We start from the raw sequence: 12088 nt of genomic DNA on the forward strand, positions 1-12088 counted from the left end.
ACGAACCAATCATTTCAGCCACAGTTGTGTGGCAGACCCTGGCGCTGAAATGATTGGTTTGTTAAAGTGTGCATGTCCTGTTTATACAACATAAGGGTGGGTGGGAGGGCCCAAGGACAATTCCATCTTGCACCTCTTTTTTTTCTTTGCATTATGTACAGTTTGGGGCCTAGTTTTTCAAACTGCCATCCTGTCTGCCACTGCAGTTTCACGCCTAGATGGGTCACGTGTTTGTGCCGCCCACTCGTGTCGCTTAGCATAGTCATCCAGCTACCTCGGTGCAACGTTTTGGACATAAAAACACTATTGTGAGGTGTGAGGTGTTCAGAATAGACTGGAAATGAGTGGAAATTAAGGTTATTGAGGTTAATAATAGCATAGGAGCAGAAAAACCTACAAATTCTGTGATTTTAGCTGTTTTTATGCTTTTTTAAAAAAAAATACAGATCCAAAACACAAAACCCAGAACCCAAAACACGGAAGGGTGGTTTTGGCAAAACCAATCCAGATCCAAAACACGAAGAAAGATCCAGATCCAAAACCAAAACACAAAACACGAAAAGTGGCCGGTGCACACCCCTAATTTACACCCTTTTCATTGAAATATGGTTTGTTCAGGTTCACAGTTGTGAGAGATATCTCACTCTATTCCCAAGTCTGAATCAGGCCCTATATGTCATCTTCGTCTTTAATAACAACTACTTGACATTAATACTATTTGTCATCTTAGTCCTTAATAATACCTTGGTGATATTAATACAATTTGTCATCTTAGTCCTTAATAACACCGAGGTGACATTAATACTATTTGTCATCTTAGTAATTAATAACACCTGGGAGACTTTAATACTATTTGTCATCTTAGTCCTTAATAACACCTGGGTGAAGTTAATACAATTTGTCATCTTAGTCCTTAATAACACCTGGGTGACATTAATACTATTTGCTATCTTAGTCATTAATAACACCTGAAAGACATTAATACTGTTTGTCATCTTAGTCCTTAATAACAAGTAGGTGACATTAATACTCTTTGTCATCTTAGTCCTTAATAATACCTGGGTGAAATGAATACTGTCATCGTAGTCCCTAATAACACCTGGGTGACATTAAAGCTAATTGTCATCTTAGACCTTAAAACAACTGGGTGACAGTAAACCTCTTTGTCATCTTAGTCCTTAATAACACCTGGGTGACATTCATACTCTTTGTCATCTTAGTCATTAATACGGCCTTGGTGACATTAGTACTATTTGTCATCTTAGTCCTTAATAACACCTGGGTGACATCAATTCTTTCATCTTAGTTCCTAATAACACATGGGTGACATTAAAACTATTTGTCATCTTTGTCCTTAAAACACCTGGGTGACATTTATACTATTTGACATCTTAGTAATAAATAACAATTGGGTGACATTAATACTGTCATCTTGGTCCTTAATAACACGTGAGTGACATTAAAAGTTTGTGTCATCTTAGTCTTTAATAACAACTAGGTGACATTAATACTCTTTGTCATCTTAGTCCTCAATAACAAATGGATGAAATTAATACAATTTGTCATCTTAGACCTTAATAACACCTGGGTAGCATTAATACTATTTGGCATCTTAGTCCCTAAAAACACCTGGGTTATATTAATACTATTCATCAACTTAGTCCTTAATAGCAACTTGGGGACATTAATACTAATTATCATCTTAGTCCTTAATAACACCTGGGTGACATTAATACTATTTGTCATCTTAGTCCTTAATAACAACTTGGGAACATTAATACTATTTGTCATCTTAGCCCTTAATAACAGCTAGGTGTAATTAATACTATTTGTCATCTTAGTCGTTAATAACATCTATGTGACATTCATACTATTTGTCATTTTAGTCCTTTATAACACCTGGGTGACATTAATACTATTCATCTTTTCAGTATTTAATAACAACTGGGTGACGTTAATACTATTTGTCATCTTAGTCCTTAATAAAACATGGGTGTTATTAGTTCTATTTGTTATCTTAGTCCTTAATAACACCTGGCTGACATTAATACTATTTGTCATCTTAGTCCTTAATAAGACCTGGCTGACATTAATACTATTTGTCATCTTAGTCCTTAATAACATCTGGGTGACATTAGTCCTATTTATCATCTTACTCTTTAATGACTCCTGGGTGACATTAATACTGTCATCTTAGTCCCTAATAACACCTGGGTGACATTAAAACTAGGGGTGTGCACCGGCCACTTTTCGTGTTTTGTGTTTTGGTTTTGGATCTGGATCTTTCTTCGTGTTTTGGATCTGGATTCATTTTGCCAAAACCACCCTTCCGTGTTTTGGGATCTGGGTTTTGTGTTTTGGATCTGTATTTTTTTTTTAAAAAGCATAAAAACAGCTAAAATCACCGAATGTGTTGGTTTTTCTGCTCCTATGCTATTATTAACCTCAATAACCTTAATTTCCACTAATTTCCAGTCTATTCTTCACACCTCACACCTCACAATAGTGTTTTTATGTCCAAAAGGTTGCACCGAGGTAGCTGGATGACTATGCTAAGCGACACGAGTGGGCAGCACATACACGTGACCCATCTAGGAGTGATACTGCAGTGGCAGACAGGATGGCAGTTTGAAAAACTAGGCCCCAAACTGTACATAATGCAAAGAAGAAAAAGAGGCGCAAGATGGAATTGTCCTTGGGCCCTTTCACCCACCCTTATGTTGTATAAACAGGACATGCACACTTTAACAAAGCAATCATTTCAGTTCCAGGGTCTGCCACACAACTGTGGCTGAAATGATTGGTTCGTTTGGGCCCCCACAAAACAAGCTGGCAATTAATCTGTCCCTGCACAAACTGGCTCTACGGAGGCAAGATGTCGTCCTCATCCTCCTCATCCACCGATTCCTCACCCTCTTCAGTGTTGTGTACATCCTCATCCTCACAGAGTATTAACTCGTCCCCACTGGAATCCACCACCACAGGTCCCTCTGTACATTCTGGAGGCTGGTCTCCCTGGAAGAGTTGATAATTAATTTTTATGAACATCATCTTCTCCACATTTTGTGGAAGCAACCTCCTACGCCTTTCGCTGACAAGGTTCCCGGCTGCACTAAACACTCTTTCGGAGTACACACTGGAGGGGGGGCAACTCAGGTAAAATAGAGCCAGTTTGTACAGGGGCCTCCAAATTGCCTCTTTTTCCTGCCAGTACAGGTATGGACTGTCTGACATGCCTACTTGGATGCTGTAACCGATGTAATCCTCCACCATTCTGTCAATGGTGACAGTATCATATGTAGTGACAGTAGACATTTCAGAAATTGTTGCCAGGTCCTTCAGTCCGGACCAGATGTCCAAACTTGGTCCTGCCTGCCCTGCATCACCGCCAGCGGGTTGCTTAGGATACCTAAGTTTTTTCCTGGCAGCCCCAGTTGCCGGACAAAATGAAGAAGGAGCTGTTGACGTGTCACGTTCTGCTTCAGCTGACAGTGTTTTCACCAGCAGGTCTTTGCACCTCTGCAGGCTTGTGTCGGCCAGAAAGAGAGACACCACATAGGCTTTAAAGCTAGGATCAAGCACGGTGGCCAAAATGTTGTGGTCTGATTTCAACAGATTGACCACCCTGGAATCCTGCAAAGCGAATGAAGGGCTTCATCCACAAGTCCCACATGCCGAGCGTAATCGCTCCGTCTTAGCTCCTCCTTCACTTTCTCCAGCTGCTTCTGCAAAAGCCTGATGAGGGGAATGACCTGACTCAAGCTGGCAGTGTCTGAACTGACTTCACGTGTGGCAAGTTCAAAGGGCTGGAGAACCTTGCACAACACGGAAATCATTCTCCACTGCGCTTGAGTCAGGTGCATACCCCCTCCTTTGCCTATGTCATAGGTGGATGTATAGGCTTGAATGGCCTTTTGCTGCTCCTCCATCCTCTGAAGCATATAGAGGGTTGAGTTCCACCGCGTCACAGCCTCTTGCTTCAGGTGATGGCGGGGCAGGTTCAAGAGTGTTTGCTGGTGCTCCAGTCTTCGGCACGCAGTCGCTGAATGGCGAAAGTGGCCAGAAATTTTTCGGGCCACCCAAAGCGTCTCCTGCACGCCCCTGTCGCTTTTCCGAAAATTCTGCACCACCAAGTTTATTGTGTGAGCAAAACATGGGACGTGCTGAAATTTGCCCAGATGTAATGCCCGCACGATATTGGTGGCGTTGTCAGATATCACAAATCCCCAGGAGAGTCTAAGTGGGGTAAGCCACTGGGCGATGATTTCCCTCAGTTTCTCTAAGAGGTTGTCGGCGGTGTGCCTCTTACTGAAACCGGTGATACACAGCGTAGCCTGCCTTGGAACAAGCTGGTGTTTCTGAGATGCTGCTACTGGTGACGCTGCTGCTGTTGCTGCGTAAGGTGATACATCTACCCAATGGGCTGTCACAGTCTTATAGTCCTTAGTCTGCCCTGTTCCACTTGTCCACATGTCCGTGGTTAAGTGGACATTGGGTACAACCGCATTTTTCATAACACTGAGGACACTTTTTCTGACGTTTCTGTACAGTCTCGGTATCGCCTGCCTAGTGAAGTGGAATCTAGACGGGATTTGGAACCGGGGACACACTACCTCCATCAATTGTCTAAATCCCACTGCACTAATGGCGGATACCGGATGCACGTCTAACACCAACATAGCAGTCAAGGCCTCAGTTATACGTTTTGCTTCAGGATGACTGCTGTCGTACTTCATCCTCCTTGCTAAGGACTGTTGGAGGGTCAATTGTTTACTAAAAGTAGTGGTGTTCCTACTTCCTGTCTGGGATGATGAACGACTCCCAGCAGCAGCAACAGCAGCAGCGGCAGCAGGAGGCGTAGCAATGCAGGATCCTCCGGAGGAATCCCGGATAGGAGAGTCAGTCATGCCAGTGACATGGCCTGCAGGACTACTTCCAATCCTGACTAAGGAGGAAATTGACGAGGAGGGAGTTGACGGTGTGGTTTGCAGGCGCTTGGATACAACAGGACAATGGGATTTAGGTGTCCCTGGACTGCTTATGGTCTTAGCCAAAGTTTCTGAACTTGACAGTAACTTTTTATGAATGCGCTGCAGGTGCCATATAAGGGAGGATGTTCCTAGGTGGTTAACGTCCCTACCCCTACTTATTCCACCTTTACATATGGTACATATGGCAAGACAGTTGTTGTCCGGATTTGGATAGAAATATTGCCAGACCAAAGAGGTGGAATGTTTGGTCTTCTGCCCAGGCATGACCGTGATGGGCTTTTTCATCCCACGGACAACAACTGTCTCCCCCGGAGCCTGATTTAAACAAACCACATCACCATCAGAATCCTCCTCGCCAACTTCCTCCTCAGTGCCAGCTACACCAGTATCCTCATCCTGTTGTACTTCAACAGTGACATCTTCAATTTGCATATCAGCAAGTGGACTGTGGGTGCTCCTTTCAGCACTTGCAGGGGGCGTGCAAATGGTGGAAAGAGCCACCTCTTCCCGTCCAGTGCTGGGAAGGTCAGGCATCGCAACCACCACCATACTTGGACTCTCCTTGGGGATTTGTGATATCTTCTTAGAACGGACAGTTCTTCGCTGTGCTTTTGCCAGCTTAACTCGTTTGATTTTTTTAGTGGGAGGAGGGCTTCCATCGTCATGTGAAGCTGAACCACTAGTCATGAACATAGGGAAAGACCTTAGCCATTCCTTGCCACTCCGTGTCGTAAATGGCATATTGGCAAGTTTATGTTTCTCTTCAGATGATTTAAATGTTTTTTTCAAGGTCATTTTCCTGAACATTGTCATCTGGGATTGTATGTGCCCTCTACTATGACATTGGGCATCGGCCTTGGCAGACGACGTTGATGGCATGTTATCGTCTATGTCATGACTAGTGGCAGAAGCTTCAGCACTAGGAGGCAGTGGTTCTTGATCTTTCCCTATTTTATTTTTATTGGAGAAATTTTGGTCCTCCATTTATGTTATATTGATATACACGTGCGGCTAAGGCGCACACAAACACAGAAAATAATTTTTTATTTTTGTTGGAGACTAGTGCACTTTGCGGGTTACACCACCCTTTAAGAAATGAGCCAGCCGGCCCTTTACTTATGGGACACAGGCGCACGCTTGGCACTACTTTGTTGATGCACGTGTGGCTTCTGCGCACACAATTCACAAACACAAAAAAATATATTTTTTTATTTTGTTTGGAGTGCCCTTTGGGGGTTACAGCACCCTATAATGGACAAGCCAGCTGCCCTTTACTTATGGGACACAGGTGCACGCTTGGCACTGTTCCTTCGTTGATGCACGTGCAGCCACAGTGCACACAATTCACATACACAGAAATTTTTTTTTATTTTGTTTGGAGTGCCCTTTGGGGGTTACAGCACCCTTTAGCGGTCAATCCAGCCGGCCCTTTATTTAATGGACACAGGCGCACGCTTGGCACTATTTTGTTGATGCACGTGCAGCTACAGCACACACAATTCACAAACACAAAAAAATATATATTTTTATTTTGTTTGGAGTGCCCTTTGGGGGTTACAGCACCCTTTAGCAGTCAATCCAGATGGCCCTTTATTTATGGGACACAGGCGCACGCTTGGCACTACTTTGTTGATGCACGTGCGGCTACTGCGCACACAATTCACAAACACAAAAAAATATATATTTTTATGTTGTTTGGAGTGCCCTTTGGGGGTTACAGCACCCTTTAATCGACAAGCCAGCTGGCCTTTTACTTATGGGACACAGGCGCACGCTTGGCGCTGCTCCTTCGTTGATGCACGTGCAGCTACAGTGCACACAATTCACATACACAGAAAAACTTTTTTTATTTTGTTTGGAGTGCCCTTTGGGGGTTACAGCACCCTTTAGCGGTCAATCCACATGGCCCTTTATTTATGGGACACAGGCGCACGCTTGGCACTACTTTGTTGATGCACGTGCGGCTACTGCGCACACAATTCACAAATACAAAAAAATATATATTTTTATTTTGTTTGGAGTGCCCTTTGGGGGTTACAGCACCCTTTAGCGGTCAATCCAGCTGGCCCTTTATTTATGGGACACAGGCGCACGCTTGGCACTACTTTGTTGATGCACGTGCGGCTACTGCGCACTCAATTCACAAACACAAAAAAAAAAAAAAAATTATTTTGTTTGGAGTGCCCTTTGGGGGTTTCAGCTTCCTATAACAGACAAGCCAGCTGGCCTTTTACTTATGGGACACAGGCGCACGCTTGGCGCTGCTCCTTCGTTGATGCACATGCAGCCACAGTGCACACAATTCACAAACACAGAATTTTTTTTTTATTTTGTTTGGAGTGCCCTTTGGGGGTTACAGCACCCTTTAGCGGTCAATCCAGCCGGCCCTTTTTTTATGGGATACAGGCGCATGCTTGGCACTACTTTGTTGATGCACATGCGGCTACTGCACACACAATTCACAAACACAAAAAAATATATATTTTTATTTTGTTTGGAGTGCCCTTTGGGGGTTACAGCACCCTTTAATGGACAAGCCAGCCGGCCTTTTACTTATGGGACACAGGCGCACGCTTGGCGCTGCTCCTTCGTTGATGCACGTGCAGTCACAGTGCACACAATTCACAAACACAGAAATTTTTTTTTAATTTTGTTTGGAGTGCCCTTTGGGGTTACAGCACCCTTTAGCGGTCAATCCAGCTGGCCCTTTATTTATGGGACACAGGCGCATGCTTGGCACTACTTTGTTGATGCATGTGCGGCTACTGCGCACAATTCACAAACACAAATAAATGTATTTTTTTATTTTGTTTGGAGTGCCCTTTGGGGGTTACAGCACCTTTTATTGGACAAGCCAGCCGGCCTTTTACTTATGGGACACAGGCGCACGCTTGGCATTACTTTGTTGATGCACGTGTGGCTACTGCGCACACAATTCACAAACACAGAAAATATTTTTTTATTTTGTTTGGAGTGCCCTTTGGGGGTTACAGCACCCTTTAGCGGTCAATCCAGCCGGCCCTTTATTTATGGGACACAGGCGCACGCTTGGCACTACTTTGTTGATGCACGTGCGGCTACTGCGCACACAATTCACAAACACAGAAAATATTTTTTTATTTTGTTTGGAGTGCCCTTTGGGGGTTACAGCACCCTTTAGCGGTCAATCCAGCCGGCCCTTTATTTATGGGACACAAGCGCACGCTTGGCACAACTTTGTTGATCCACGTGTGGCTACTGCGCACACAATTCACAAACACAGAAAATATTTTTTTATTTTGTTTGGAGTGTACTTTTGGGGTTACAACACCCTTTAACGGTCAAGCCAGCTGGCCCTTTACTTATGACACAGCCGCACGCTTGGCACTACTTTGTTGATGCACATGCGGCTACTGAGCACACAATTCACAAACACAGAAAATATTTTTTTATTTTGTTTGGAGTGTACTTTGGGGGTTACAGCACCCTTTAACGGATAAGCCAGCCGGCCCTTTACTTATGACACAGGCGCACGCTTGGCACCACTTTGTTGATGCACATGCGGCTACTGCGCACACAATTCACAAACACAGAAAATATTTTTTTATTTTGTTTGGAGTGTACTTTGGGGGTTACAGCATCCTTTAACGGTCAAGCCAGCCGGCCCTTTACTTATGACACAGGCGCACGCTTGGCACTACTTGGTTGATGCACGTGCTGCTACTACGCACACAATTCACAAACACAAAAAAATATATATTTTTATTTTGTTTGGAGTGCCCTTTAGGGGTTACAGCACCCTTTAATGGACAAGCCAACAGGCCTTTTACTTATGGGACACAGGCGCACACGCTTGGCGCTGCTCCTTCGTTGATGCACGTGCAGCCACAGTGCACACCATTCACAAACACAGAAATTTTATTTAATTTTGTTTGGAGTGCCCTTTGGGGGTTACAGCACCCTTTAGCGGTCAATCTAGCTGGCCCTTTATTTATGGGACACAGGCGCACGCTTGGCGCTGCTCCTTCGTTGATGCACGTGCAGCCACAGTGCACACAATTCACAAACAGAGAAACATTTTTTTATTTTGTTTGGAGTGCCCTTTGAGGGTTACAGCACCCTTTAGCGGTCAATCCAGCTGGCCCTTTATTTATGGGACACAGGCGCATGCTTGGCACTACTTTGTTGAGGAAACTGCGGCTACTGCACACACAATTCACAAACACAAAAAAATATATATTTTTATTTTGTTTGGAGTGCCCTTTGGGGGTTACAGCTTCCTATAACGGACAAGCCAGCCGGCCTTTTACTTATGGGACACAGGCGCACGATTGGCACTGCTCCTTCGTTGATGCACGTGTAGCCACAGTGCACACAATTCACAAACACAGATATTTTTTTTTTATTTTGTTTGGAGTGCCCTTTGGGGGTTACAGCACCCTTTAGCAGTCAATCCAGCCGGCCCTTTATTTATGGGACACAGGCGCACGCTTGGCACTACTTTGTTGATGCACGTGCGGCTACTGCGCACACAATTCACAAACACAAAAAAAGATATATTTTTATTTTGTTTGGAGTGCCCTTTTGGGGTTACAGCACCCTTTAGCGGTCAATCCAGCTGGCCCATTATTTATGGGACACAGGCGCATGCTTGGCACTACTTTGTTGATGCACGTGCGGCTACTGCGCACACAAGTCACAAACACAGAAAATATTTTTTTAATTTGTTTGGAGTGTACTTTGGGGGTTACAGCACCCTTTAATGGTCAAGCCAGCCGGCCCTTTACTTATGACACAGGCGCATGCTTGGCGCTACTTTGTTGATGCACGTGCGGCTACTGCGCACACAATTCACAAACACAGAAAATATTTTTTTATTTTGTTTGGAGTGTACTTTGGGGGTTACAGCAACCTTTAACGGTCAAGCCAGCCGGCCCTTTACTTATGACTCAGGCGCACGCTTGGCACTACTTTGTTGATGCACGTCGGCTACTGCGCACACAATTCACAAACACAGAAAATATTTTTTTATTTTGTTTGGAGTGTACTTTGGGGGTTACAGCATCCTTTAACGGTCAAGCCAGCCGGCCCTTTACTTATGACACAGCCGCACGCTTGGCACTACTTTGTTGATGCACGTGCTGCTACTGCGCACACAATTCACAAACACAAAAAAAAATATATTTTTATTTTGTTTGGAGTGTCCTTTAGGGGTTACAGCACCCTTTAATGGACAAGCCAACTGGCCTTTTACTTATGGGACACAGGCGCACGCTTGGCGCTGCTCCTTCGTTGATGCACGTGCTGTCACAGTGCACACAATTCACAAACACAGAAATTTTTTTTTTATTTTGTTTGGAGTGCCCTTTGGGGTTACAGCACCCTTTAGCGGTCAATCCAGCTGGCCCTTTATTTATGGGACACAGGCGAATGCTTGGCACTACTTTGTTGATGCACGTGCGGCTACTGCGCACAATTCACAAACACAAATAAATTAATTTTTTTATTTTGTTTGGAGTGCCCTTGGGGGGTTACAGCACCCTTTAATGGACAAGCCAGCCGGCCTTTTACTTATGGGACACAGGCGCTCGCTTGGCACTACTTTGTTGATGCACGTGCGGCTACTGCGCACAATTCACAAACAAATAAATTTATTTTTTTATTTTGTTTGGAGTGCCCTTGGGGGGTTACAGCACCCTTTAATGGACAAGCCAGCCGGCCTTTTACTTATGGGACACAGGCAATCGCTTGGCGCTGCTCCTTCGTTGATGCACGTGTAGCCACAGTGCACACAATTCACAAACACAGAAAAAATGTTTTATTTTGTTTGGAGTGTACTTTGGGGGTTACAGCACCCTTTAACGGTCAAGCCAGCCGGCCCTTTACTTATGACACAGGCGCACGCTTGGCACCACTTTGTTGATGCACGTGCGGCTACTGCGCACACAAGTCACAAACACAGAAAATATTTTTTTATTTTGTTTGGAGTGTACTTTGGGGGTTACAGCACCCTTTAACGGTCAAGCCAGCCGGCCCTTTACTTATGACTCAGGCGCACGCTTGGCACTACTTTGTTGATGCACGTGCGGCTACTGCGCACACAATTCACAAACACAGAAAATATTTTTATTTTGTTTGGAGTGTACTTTGGGGGTTACAGCATCCTTTAACGGTCAAGCAAGCCGGACCTTTACTTATGACACAGGCGCACGCTTGGCACTACTTTGTTGATGCATGTGCTGCTACTGCGCACACAATTCACAAACACAAAAAAATATATATTTTTATTTTGTTTGGAGTGTCCTTTAGGGGTTACAGCACCGTTTAATGGACAAGCCAACTGGCCTTTTACTTATGGGACACAGGCGCACGCTTGGCACTACTTTGTTGATGCACGTGTGGCTACTGCGCACACAATTCACAAACACAGAAAATATTTTTTTATTTTGTTTGGAGTGCCCTTTGGGGGTTACAGCACCCTTTAGCGGTCAATCCAGCCGGCCCTTTATTTATGGGACACAGGCGCACGCTTGGCACTACTTTGTTGATGCACGTGCGGCTACTGCGCACACAATTCACAAACACAGAAAATATTTTTTTATTTTGTTTGGAGTGCCCTTTGGGGGTTACAGCACCCTTTAGCGGTCAATCCAGCCGGCCCTTTATTTATGGGACACAAGCGCACGTTTGGCACTACTTTGTTGATGCACGTGTGGCTACTGCGCACACAATTCACAAACACAGAAAATATTTTTTTATTTTGTTTGGAGTGTACTTTTGGGGTTACAACACCCTTTAACGGTCAAGCCAGCTGGCCCTTTACTTATGACACAGCCGCACGCTTGGCACTACTTTGTTGATGCACATGCGGCTACTGAGCACACAATTCACAAACACAGAAAATATTTTTTTATTTTGTTTGGAGTGTACTTTGGGGGTTACAGCACCCTTTAACGGATAAGCCAGCCGGCCCTTTACTTATGACACAGGCGCACGCTTGGCACCACTTTGTTGATGCACATGCGGCTACTGCGCACACAATTCACAAACACAGAAAATATTTTTTTATTTTGTTTGGAGTGTACTTTGGGGGTTACAGCATCCTTTAACGGTCAAGC

This window comes from Taudactylus pleione, unplaced genomic scaffold, assembly GCF_031769625.1.
Source record: "Taudactylus pleione unplaced genomic scaffold, aTauple2 ptg000535l, whole genome shotgun sequence".
NCBI classification, from domain to species: Eukaryota; Metazoa; Chordata; class Amphibia; order Anura; family Myobatrachidae; genus Taudactylus; species Taudactylus pleione.